Source organism: Macaca fascicularis, chromosome 12 (genome assembly GCF_037993035.2).
Source record: "Macaca fascicularis isolate 582-1 chromosome 12, T2T-MFA8v1.1".
In the NCBI taxonomy this organism is placed as follows: domain Eukaryota; kingdom Metazoa; phylum Chordata; class Mammalia; order Primates; family Cercopithecidae; genus Macaca; species Macaca fascicularis.
Window position 1 is genome coordinate 44,598,276 of NC_088386.1, and position 11,130 is coordinate 44,609,405.

At 42.2% G+C, this 11,130-nt stretch overlaps 1 protein-coding gene across 1 annotated transcript in view; it reads left to right on the plus strand.

Moving 5' to 3' along the window:
- KIF5C (kinesin family member 5C) overlaps positions 1 to 3,914 on the plus strand; it is a 152,296-nt gene extending 148,382 nt beyond the window's left edge. Inside the window, exon 26 of the mRNA XM_045367028.2 lies at positions 220 to 3,914. The gene's annotated coding sequence lies outside the window, so the exon portion shown is untranslated. The remainder of the gene's footprint in view (positions 1 to 219) is intronic.
- The last annotated feature ends 7,216 nt before the right edge of the window (positions 3,915 to 11,130 follow it).

Below are 11,130 nucleotides of genomic sequence, written 5' to 3' on the forward strand. Positions count from 1 at the left end.
GGTTGCAGTGAGCCAATATTGCGCCACCGCACTCCAGCCTGGGTGACAAGAGTGAAACTCCGTCTCACAAACAAACAAACAGAAAATATGTGACTTATGTTATATTTGTATCTGACAGCTCTGGTCTAAACATCTAGAATTAAACAAAACTTTTTTGAGAAGTAAATTTCTACTGTGTTCTCTAATTCCTATGTTTTCTCTTTGGTTCTCTTTCAACAGATATGACTCCACATAGCATGTCAAGGACTACATTAATCACCAATTCCTTTATTTTTTTCCCCCCTACAGTTTCCATTTTTTTTTTTTTATACTTGCTTACTCCAGCCATCTGCAGTATACCAGTTTCAGGTCTTTTGAGCTGTGTAGAGTTTCTGTGTGTACAGATGTGTGCTCGGACTTTTCTCTTTTTGAGAAATCTGAAGGAGATGGTTGCAGAAGATCCACTTACTACTCAGAACCATTGCCGCTGACTCGGCCTCCGGGGTGTTGGGTGGTTTCTGGGTGGTTCCTGGAGCCTCCTCTGGGCAGTGCACTGTCCCATCTGTACGCCCTAATGTGCCATTCCCTGGAGGGGAACAACCAAGTACCGTGGAGGTGGGAGACCATGCTCTGCCTCAACTGTCTGGTTTCCTGTAAAATAAACACATTATTTTATATTTTTAGGGAACAAAAAGTGCTGCTCTAGGGTTCAAAGTTTTCATTCTGAACACTTTTCCGAAACAAATTACCCCGAAGACACATTTTGAATATCCTGGTCACATCTTTGGATCTGTAAAATATACCTTTTAGTAATGGCACCTGTTAAAATGCAAAGCAAATTTCTTTGGGGCAGAAAAACAATCTGACAGTAGCAGTGTAGAAATTGTTCATTCAGATACATCTGTGTCAATGCAAAAAGTCATAAAATTCACCTCCGAGCTGCTTGCTTTTCAACCTGCAGCAACTAGTCTCGGCTGGCCGGTTTGAACGTCATTCTTTCAGAAGTGCTGAAAATGCTGCAAAGTTTTAAGTGGAAATGTGGCTGCCCCTCTCCTCACTTCTTCCTCCCTGATCGTTCTGGAGCTGGCATTGGGAACGGCTGCTTTCTCTAACCATTTTCAGCTTGAGTGGGTATTGCTGAAGAAATCCAGCATCATTCCAGCAGTTGAAAAAGGAAGCCTTGGGGAGAAAGTACTTGACACAATTTTGTTCTTTGTGCTTGTATATGAATAAGTTGCCATGAATAAGTTATTATTTCAACCCATCATTGCCGACTGTTTATATGAGTTCTTTGGCACCAAATAGGTTTCATCTTCTTAGGCACAATTAGAAAAAATCCATGTAGATGGATATTTTACATCTAGTTATTGCTCTATCCAAATACATGAATCTAAAGCTGAATCAACCCTTGCTTCCAGTTGTACTTATTAAGAAGATCAATTTCCGAGTAGTAAAGTTTTCAGGGAAACTGACAAAGATTCAGTTAAATTGGCCTTGTGTGCTGCTATTTGTTTTGACAAATTTGGGGGTAAGTCAATGACAACCAAACCAATCTCGGTGAAAGCTCCTATCCTATCGTGTTGTGTGCCCAAGATGAGGAGCTGGCACTGTGCCCTGAAGCTTTCACCACTGTAATGAAATATATGCTAGGGGAGATTTCGGGCTTTTCTCATGACTGTGTGAGTCGAAGGTAGTTCAACTGTGTGTGTGTGTGTGTGTGTGTGTGTGTGTGTGTGTGTGTAGAGCGCTAAGAACTGTGCATTGACATCCAAACATTTCTTGTATAAAATTTCCCGAGCAAAGCAAACCTGCTTTGACTTAATTTATTTGTTAAATGTTGCACTTTGTTTATGTATGTTTTGTTTTTGGGGGGGAATAAGGAGAGGGAGGAGGACAAACTATTGAAGTATTTATTTCGTGAAGATGGCAATTTTGCATTTGTTTAAATTTTTTTCATTCTTTAATTTTGTTATCAGTGCCAGCCCAATATACCTGCTCCATCATTATTTGCAGTCTGATAAAAGGGTCCTTGTGGGGCAGGTTTTGCAAAGTTTATCAGGTAATAACATATGCCACATAACCTTGTTAATATGTTTGCTTCTGATTTGGGCAGCTAAAACATTGGTGTTTGGGATAATTGCCAATTATTAATTGTCATTACAACTACTCTCCATTACTTTTTGTTTGGAAATTGAACAAAGGTCAGTAATGGTGTTTGGCTCTTGTTAATATCCATCATAAAATAGATTGTTTTAGATTCTCTCCAGAGTGATTTTTCCCTGGGTACCCCCTTTCTAGTTCTAAAGAATTGCTTGGCACTTTCATGTTTCAAAGGGAAACATTCACTTGTAGTTCCATTTTGCTTGATCTCTACAAGGGACTGACAACATTCGCTTTACTTTTATTCACAGAGAAAGTTGGCTTTGATGTCTCTTAAAGATAATTCTGCTAGTTGCTGATCAGCCAGTCAGTTCACCTAGCTTCAATCTTTATAGGACTTCTAATCTAATTTTCCTATACTGTGACTAAAAGGAAGGCAAATTATTGGAATGGATTATTCAAATGGATCCTTAAATATTGTTATGTATAGTAAGCCAGTTATTATATCAGGACCATGTTCTCTGTAGGCCACTTTCTAAAAAAGCCACGTATGTGCAATTTTCAGGTTTTTAGACTATTGCTCCCTGTACTTTAAGTGTAAAAACCACACTTCTGAACAACTAAGCTCGTGATTATGATTTTGGTTATATGCAGCTTTTGACAAGTGTGTATTGTGTCTTTTTCTCCTCTATGAATAATTTTATATTTCATGCTACTTCTTCAAAGTTTACTCTTTGATGCTCTAAGAGAACAGCCAGATGGTTTATACGAATAATCTTTATCTGCAGGATGGTGGATTGGTAAATTAGGAGAATGTTGTTTGAGATATCAAGATTTATGGTTGGAAACTAAAATACATAATGCCAAATGTGTTTTTGTCAATTACTAGAGAATTCTGTGCAAACATATCATCTCTTCAAATGCTGCACACTTCACTTTTGTTAAACAGCAGGTAGTAGATAGAAAAATAACAGTTTCACATTAAGACTTTTAAAGGAAATAGAACCATGTGATTAAGAAATCAGAATTTATAGATACACTGGGATAAATGAAGAAATAAAAAGGTTTGCCTAGAATGTAGCATCTAGTGACTTTTTTAAAGCCCTAAAGTTTACATAAAGAAGCTCTAGTTCCTATAGAAATAACTGAAAGCAAATAAAAGTTCTTAACAATCCCCTCTTTTGAAGTGCATTTTTTAAAGCAGGGCAGGAGACATTTGGACTCTAGCTATATGACATATTGGGAAAGGCCGAGGGTGGAGGGAAGATTTCACTTCATTGTCTAGTCCAGAATCTTGAGCAAGCTAAAGAAACCATCGTAATCTAAAATTGCTTCATTTAACACTAACAATTTAGACTTTTTAAACCAAGCATTGAATAATGGCTGGATAACTGCCAAAGGAAGCGCCGCTCCATGAAGTCTGCTTACTTATTTAAAAATTGTGTATCAATTTTAAATACTGTTCATTGTGTGCAGATATAAGGGGAATAGGGCATTCTGTAGAATTATCCATGTCTAGTTTGTAAAGTGCGTCCTGTGTACTGCAGATGTGTGTTCTCTGGGCTTTATGTATCTGTACAGTAGCTTTCACATTTAAAAAATTGTGGACAAACTTGTCTGGGGGGTTTGAGGGGAGAATGGTGGTTTATATCAATAATGATGCTGTACTATAGTCCATGTAACAAAAGATCTGGAAGTCACCCTCCTTTGGCCCGCGGAAAATTTTGGTAATCTTCTAGGTTCTAAAATGAAGATGTATGGGTACTCTGGCAGACTGCATGTTGTATAATTTGAAAAATACTAGAAGTGGAAAATAAAATTCAATTAAACTTTGACTGGTCTGTTTCTGCTTATTTGAGTCATCCTGAAGATACGGTCATTGGAGATGTCAGTGCCTGGGTGAGGATAAGCCATTTTCTGGCCTCAAAAGAGTTCACTTCAAGTAAGCAGGTGCCCCAATATGCAGCATAAGCAAAGTCAACCTTGACCATTTTTGCTTTTACTTTGCTTAAATATCCGCTCTAAACTTTTTTTTTTCATTTCAGAACTAAGAAAACTTGATGTTTGTCACTTCAGTTCTGAAAAGATAGCAACTGATGTAAAAAAAAAAAAAAGTCTTACTAGCTTTTTTTTTTTTTTTTTTTTTTTTTTTGAGACGGAGTCTCGCTCTGTCGCCCAGGCTGGAGTACAGTGGCGCGATCTCGGCTCACTGCAAGCTCTGCCTCCCAGGCCCACACCATTCTCCTGCCTCAGCCTCCCGAGTAGCTGGGACCACAGGTGCCCGCCACTGTGCCCGGCTAATTTTTTGTATTTTTAGTAGAGACGGGGTTTCACCGTGTTAACCAGGATGATCTCGATCTCCTGACCTTCTGATCCACCCGCCTCAGCCTCCCAAAGTGCTGGGATTACAGGCGTGAGCCACTGCGCCCGGCCTTACTAGCTTTTTTAAAAGTAGGAATGACTGAAAGCTCAGCAGAGCAGTGTATTCACTGAATATCTGAATCTCTTCTTGCTTGAGAAGGGCATTAATTCTCCACCAAATGAATTGGAGCCCTATTTGCATATGTTGAAAGATTATCAGCATCTTTTGAGGATTTGGGGTGTTTATATTCCTGTTTAACCTACTGATTCTTAGTGTTAATGTACAGGTCTGAGATCTTGTGAGAGGACACTGGAGCATGAATCCTTTGGAGGCTAACCAGTGCCAGGACACAGGATAATTTTTTTTTCTGCTATCATAACAAGGAGACTTCCCTACCTTGGGTCACTAGAATCGTGTGACCATGCATGACATTGTGTATGTAAAGCATCCTCATTCTTGTGCTTGGTTTGATTAACGGTGCATGAGAGCCAGACAGTAAACCTCTTTCCCTTAATTGATTAAAAATGGAAAGGATACATGTCAAGTGAACGTGTAATTAAGGGCACTGCAAATGGTGTGCTTTTATGCTGTCTTGCCCATCTTTTTCGAAATTGTTATTCTCCCAAGAACTCTGAAGAAGTTTCCAGATACCAGATTGTTAAAAGTGACTTATGTAGTAAACTTCAAACGTGGCAGTTGAATATTCAGCTGATGCCTGTGTGTTATAGATGGGAAAGCAGTTCTCTGAAAGAACCAGATTACAAAGCAAATTTCAGTATCAATGGGAAATGACTCCCACAGATCCCAGAACACAGCGGCTCTGCGATGCAATCGGACTGCATTGATACCAGTGTTCTCTTGGTTCCTGCAAGCCTTTCTTGAGGTTTCTTGTTTCACCAAGCTCTGAACTGGCCTCTGGCTTTGCCTCAGAAGCACAGAGCTGGAGTATCTGTGGGAGAAAGTGGAACTGGAGCAATAATCTGCAAAGGCAATTACTGGTGATGTGTGTATTGGCAGGTTTCATTCTAGCATTTGTGACAGGTCGTGTCTTGTTATTTGTCTTGTGTACATAATACACTGAACAGAGGTAGGAGTCACCTCTTGGATGACACATTAGTTGAAAATGTGGGTTTACTTGACAAAAGGCATCCCAAGCCATGGAGTTTTCACTTTCCTTTTGGTGTTTGGTGGTTCTTTGTCCAATTTGCAAAGAAAACACCAATCTCTCTTGTGGTTAGTTGGGTTCAAAATAATGAAAAAAAAAAAATCCCATAGGTAACCACTGTTGGTGGTCATTCTGCCTCCAGTACCCTGGATGGCAAAGGCTGGGATTCTCCACCTGCTTTGCTTCAAGAGCAGTTTGTTCTGGACTTCCAGGAGGCCCTCTTTGCCGTCGAGCAACTTTCAAACCTTCACCCTTCCCCATGCCCAGATCGCAAATGATTATCATACTGTAGCTGTTCAAGATTTACCTACAACAATATTTTATTCCTTCAGAATGTACATGAAATTAAGAGAAATTGACAAACTTGTTCTGGATGAAACGAAACAGCATCAGAATCTCGTAATGCTCAGAAAGCTACAATAAGCAGTCAATTATTTCCAGGGCACTATTCTGGCTGTGTGCCAGATACTGTTTTAAGTGCTTTACAGGTATTAATCCATCTAATCCTCCTAATAACCCCATGAGGAATGCACCATTATCTCTCCTTTACAGGTAAGGAAACAGGCGCAGAGAGGTTAAGTAGCTTGCCCAAAGGTCTCACAGCTGACAACAGGAGGCTCCAGGACTGAAACCCACACAGTCTGGTTCTAAGGTTCATGTTCTCAACAGGTAGTAATACTGCCTCTCTGAATAGTAATTGGGATATACATATATGTATGTGTGTGTGTGTGCCTCTCTCACTCACTCTGTCTCTATAGTGATAAGCAGCAGCCAACCTCAAAAACCCTTTTGTAAAGAATTTATACAAAGCTTTATGCCTTTGCAACTTTTCTGTTCTCTCCTTTCATTGGAATCTGAGACCTCATTGTTATTTGAATTACTTTCAGCAATCAAATGCATCTAGGAAAGAAACAATAATGCAGGAGGATGTCTCATAGCAAGGGTGCCTGATGACACTGAACTCTACAGGAAGGCTGCATTTCAGGAGTGCCCTTGTCAGAATCTTTGTCATACCTAACATACTTAGAAGAAGTGTAGCCATTACTCTGTCAGTTTTCAAATTGTGTGTCGTAAGAATTTAACTTATCATCCATGTGGATTTATTTTTCTTTAACGTACTAATTCTTTCTGTCTGCATTAAAACATGTATAACCTATATTCTTCTGCTTCTTCAGTAAAAAGCTCTCAGTACTCTCTTGCCCCACCTGAAATGGCTCTCAGGAAAGGGTTGAGGGGCACTGGATGGGTTTCCTGTCATTCCCAGGGATGTGTGAGGCCTCAGACGAGGCTGTCCCTTACCTCACCTCTGGCCCCATCATGATGACTAATAGGATCTCGTTTCAGAGCTCTAGGTTTTAGAAAAAAGAAACATGCCAATCATACCATACATGCATGTGCAAGTCCAACCACAGAAGGCTGAAAACAGTGGGGTTCCCTTATGAGCTCCCCCCTTTACCTGTGCTTCTCTTGTCTGAGGGTATTCTGATGGGCTACCGGGGAGCAAGGCTGGTGGCAGATGTATCTAGGTGACACGATGCTGACTCCGTCAGCCAGCGTCCACCTGGCTGCCTGCCTGCAGACGGCAACCTCCAGCCCAGTGTCCTTGCTGCCCTGCAGCACCTTTCTGGGACCTACATGGAACAGCAAAATACCTCTGGAGTACTGGTTGGCAGGCGGTAGTACTGCTGAGTAACTCCACATGGAAAGAATGATGTATGCAGGAGCTGGATCCGACTCTCAACTTCCCATCCACCAGCTGGGGGGTTGTGGTCAGTGGTTTAACTATGCAGAGTCTCAGTGAGCTCATCTCCATACCTGAATTTAGCTCACGATGCTCCATTCTTCACAGTGCCTTTCGGGGATCAGAGGAGAAACTGTAGGAAGACATTTTACAACAGTGCTACTCAAAATAAGGGATTGTTATTGTCAAAAACTTCCTAGGAGAAAGTATGTTCATCTTGGACCCCAGCTATTGCCTTCTACCTGGCATCACCAATATTTAGAGTAGAAGAGGAGAGAATATGCGGAGACATTGGGAATTGTCTGATTCTACCCAGTGACATCAAATCTCTTTGTAGCTCTCCATGTAGGGTTCTTTCTTTTCCCACGGTCTTGGTCAGCCGGGGCTGCTATAACAAAATGCCATAGACTGGGAGGCGTATAAACAACACACAGCTAGTTTTCACAGTTTTGGAGACTGGAAGTCCAAGTTCAGGGTGCCAGCCAACACAGTCAAGTTCTGGTGAAGACTTCTTCCTGGTTGCAGATTCCTGACTTCTTGCTGTGTCCACACATGGTGGAAGGGAGGAGAAAGTTCTCTGGGGTCCCTTTTATAAGGGCACTGGACTCATTCATGACTAATGACTACTAAACTCACCATGATGACCTAATCACCCCAAAGGGCTCTACCTGCTAATATTGGATTAGGATTCCAGCATATTAATTTTGGGGAGACACAAACATCCAGTTCATTGTACCCACTTCACCCTCTTTCCTCTTGGGGGAAAACACACTCTTAGGGTATTTCATGAGTAGAGAATATGACCTACCCTCTGAAGTGTGGTGTAGGGAATAGGGTTTCAGGCTAGTTTCCACGCTTTATGCCTTGTGGCTTTTCACACCAGAGGGCTCAGGTAAGTGCCCTTCACTCAATGTCCTGGCGCTGGATCATGAATCAAGTCCATTCAGTTTCCCATACATGGAGGCAGAAAGCCCAGTAATCACGGTTAATGCTGAGAGCCAAAATCCTGGCAGAATATTTGTAGGAGCTTAACAAGTTCCCCAAAGGGAGATTAGAGATGCTCAAGGAGTCACTTAGCCAAACCAGCACACAAAAGCACACTCGGCTTCTGCCAGCATCTGGAAACAAGGTGTCTGCTTCCCTTCCATAACCCAGGTATTGGAAAGTTCCTGTCCCAGCACACACAGCAGAGGCAGGAACCCACTGTTCAGTACAAGATGACTGTCCACATGTGGGCCTGCTGCTCCTAAACACCAGATGACTGTGATAAGGGCTTCTGCTTTAAATGCTTTGTCTCCAGACTGTCATAAACCCATGAGAACATCAGAATCCAAAGAGTTGAAGTCACGTGTCCAAGACTATTTTGTTAGTTTTGACTGCAGAGCTCAGGTTCCGTCTCTTACAGTCCTCTGCTTGTCCATCTCAGTGATACGGGTTGGAAGCTGCTATAGAATCCCGCCCCCAATCTTCCCTATGAGTTGTTGTCAACAAATAGTGCTTTCCAAATAGCTTTCCCTTTCCTATATTGAACAAATAAATTGGAAAGTTCTTAAAGAAATAAAGAGTATACCACCAGGACTTTGAAGAGAGGACTGTGAGGGACATTGGGTATCATCTGGTTCCACCCAGTGAGGTCAAATGACTTACCTTGCACCTTGCACACCGTCAGGAGAGAGCCCAAGCCCAGCGCACCACCCACCTCCTCACAGGGCTCACTCTGCTGGACCAAGCCTGAGCAGGCAAAGACCAAAGCTAGTCACAAGAATGGCACTAGCAATGCACCTTCCTGACTCCATTAGCCGAAGTATTGACATTAGTTGTGTGGAAATGTTTTGCTACAGTCATCTGTTGAGTGAGTACTGTGTGGCAGGAACTTCGGCAGTGTAGACTGGAGTTCCAGTAGTTCCAACCCTTTCTTTATCAACCAAGTGCCTCAAACAAGTTGTCTAACCTCTCTCAGTATCGCGCCCGGCTCACAATGCATTCTGGAATGGCTAGTCCTTCACATGCATTCTGGAATCTCTTCCAAGGAATGAGTGAGGGTGGCACTGTTATTCACCCCAAATACAGATGAAAAAACTGAGGTGTGGAGATGTTAAGTGAGTGGCCCAACATCACAAATCAAGGTAGAGGTGGAGCTGGCTCCAGAGTCCACATTCTTAACCAAGAGGCTGAGCTCTCCTGGGGTCACATGGCTGCTGAGGAGTGCAGAGGGACTGGGTTCACATCCTGCCTCACTTCCTGAGCTGAGTTTACTCCCAAATCTAAGCTGCTTCGTATGGAAGCAGCTGAAATCTTCATGTGATGAACTGAAAAAGCCTTTTGTAAAAATGTTAGTGTTCATTCATTATTTCAATAAATATTTGAGCACCTATCTTATACCAAGGATTGTTTTCAGAGCTGGAGAGAGAAGTGAATAAGACAAGATAGAGTCTTCATTTCCTTAGAAGCAAATTATAAACAAACGAACAACACTTTCTAAAATGACTTAGTATATTCAAGTGCTATGAAAAGAATAAACCAGGGTGCTGTGATGGCAAGTAACTCCAGTCTAGTTTTGACTGGGTGGTCAGGGAAGGCCTTAGTGAGTGAGGGAGGCAGCCATGCAGAGACTGGGAGACAGTTGCAAACAGATGAACAGGAGCTGCAAAGTTCCTCAGGAAGGATTGTGCTTGGTGTTTTAGTGGTAATAGAACTCTGGTTTTACACAGATAATGTTCTCCACACTGGCATTTCTTTCCCTCATTTACCTATCAAAAGGACAATGAGGGCTGGGTGCAGTGGCTCACACCTATAATCCCAGCACTTTGGGAGGCCAAGGCGGTAGGATCATGTGAGGTCAGGAGTTCGAGACCAGTCTGGCCAACATGGTGAAACTTCGTCTCTACTGAAAACACACAAAAAAATTAGTTGGGCATGGTGGCACACGCCTCTAATCCCAGCTACTTGGGAGGTTGAGGCAGGAGAATCGCTTGAACCCTGGAGGTGGAGGTTGCAGTGAGCTGAGATCGCACCATAGCATTCCAGCCTGGGCAACAGAGTGAGACTCCTTCTCAAAAAAAAAAAAAAAAAAAAAAGAGTATGTTTGTGTTGCCTTCAGAAGTAAGAAGCAAACTGGAATAATCAACTTCTTCTTTCCTGGAAATACAACGCCAAAGGCATTTGTGCATTTTTGTGGCTAGCAATGTTGTGGGCAGACCCATATATTTGTAGCCCACGCTTCAGTGCCTGCTCTGAAACCCAGGTAAAAGAGGATAATTTCATCCTGGCTGATGTGTTTTAACCAGCCAGGCAAATTCACATGGATCCACAGGCCCCGAGAGTGTAAAAAATAATACTGAGGGATACATATGGAGAAGCTGATTTGCTGCCCAACCTCAGGGTCAAGCACAGGTCTGAGCGGGCCACCTGTATCTTTCTAGAGTCGTCTTGTCAGCGAAATGGAGCTGCTGCTACCTGCTACCTTGGAAAAGCTGCTTGCTGGCCTCGTACGTGAGAGGTATGCCCAACTCACTTCGGGGAGGTTATTTCAACTTTTTGCTACATCAGGACTCTGCGACTGGTGAACATCAAAAACCCAAAGAAACACACACATCCTTGCCTGCCCTTGGTAAGCCTGGAAAGAATTTCACTGGTCAATAAGAGATGATTCTGAATTTTGTCTGATTATTCTGGAGCTGACATTTTTGGGCATCATATTTAACATGGTCATTTTTGAAGCATAACTTTGATAACCACTCTTGCCGAGGCAGCTGCCTGCCCTGTTCTTGCTTCAGATTCAGT